Source organism: Acyrthosiphon pisum, unplaced genomic scaffold (assembly GCF_005508785.2).
Source record: "Acyrthosiphon pisum isolate AL4f unplaced genomic scaffold, pea_aphid_22Mar2018_4r6ur Scaffold_21179;HRSCAF=23238, whole genome shotgun sequence".
In the NCBI taxonomy this organism is placed as follows: Eukaryota; Metazoa; Arthropoda; class Insecta; order Hemiptera; family Aphididae; genus Acyrthosiphon; species Acyrthosiphon pisum.
The window spans coordinates 2,562-3,357 of NW_021770617.1; positions in this window are offsets into that span (position 1 = coordinate 2,562).

A 796-nucleotide genomic window follows, 5' to 3' on the forward strand; every position below is an offset into this window, starting at 1 on the left:
TTTTACACGTGACGCTAGATAAGCCTATGATTACAAACTCGGACTTCGCAGGTTTGTACCTCGTACCTACTCACACAACCACTGGACAAGTATACTTGTCTATGGAGCCGACTACTGGCCAACAAACGTGATACTGTATAAGTGTTGTTACTGGTCACACGGAGTCATGAACACCACAGCGAGATGCGAGTGCAGCCGCACTCCGCAGCGGTTTATTAACGATGGTTCAGCGGTCAGGAGTTAGTAATAGTTACCATAAGTAAGTAGGTAGACAGGTAGTTATTATAAGCGTAGGCGTGCGCAGACTTTAATCGCAGATGCAGCATACAGCATAAGGTGGACCAGTATTTTACATCAGGCTTATTAATTGTATTATACATACACAGTATTCGGGAAAAAAAGCCCCGATATTAATATACCCTAAAAAAAGCCCCGTACCAACTAAATATATAACACTTTTTACTATTGTGTACATTTTATAATTTTAAATGTTAAAACAATATAATATCTAAATTTCAAATATAATTGTCTAAAACTTTTTTTTATATAAGAATGTATAACTGTATAAGTTATAACCATATATAAAGTATATAACATTCGTTTAATAATTTTTATATACTTTTATATCATAATAATATTTAATAGAATAATACACAAACTATTTTAAGCTATACTTGTATAATATTTTATAATTAGGGTAATACATGTTAAGGAATGTGATTTAGCTATTTATTATATATAATTTTAATTAGGTACCTAATTGTTGTAAACTAGGTATAGTTTGTAAAAAGTAAAA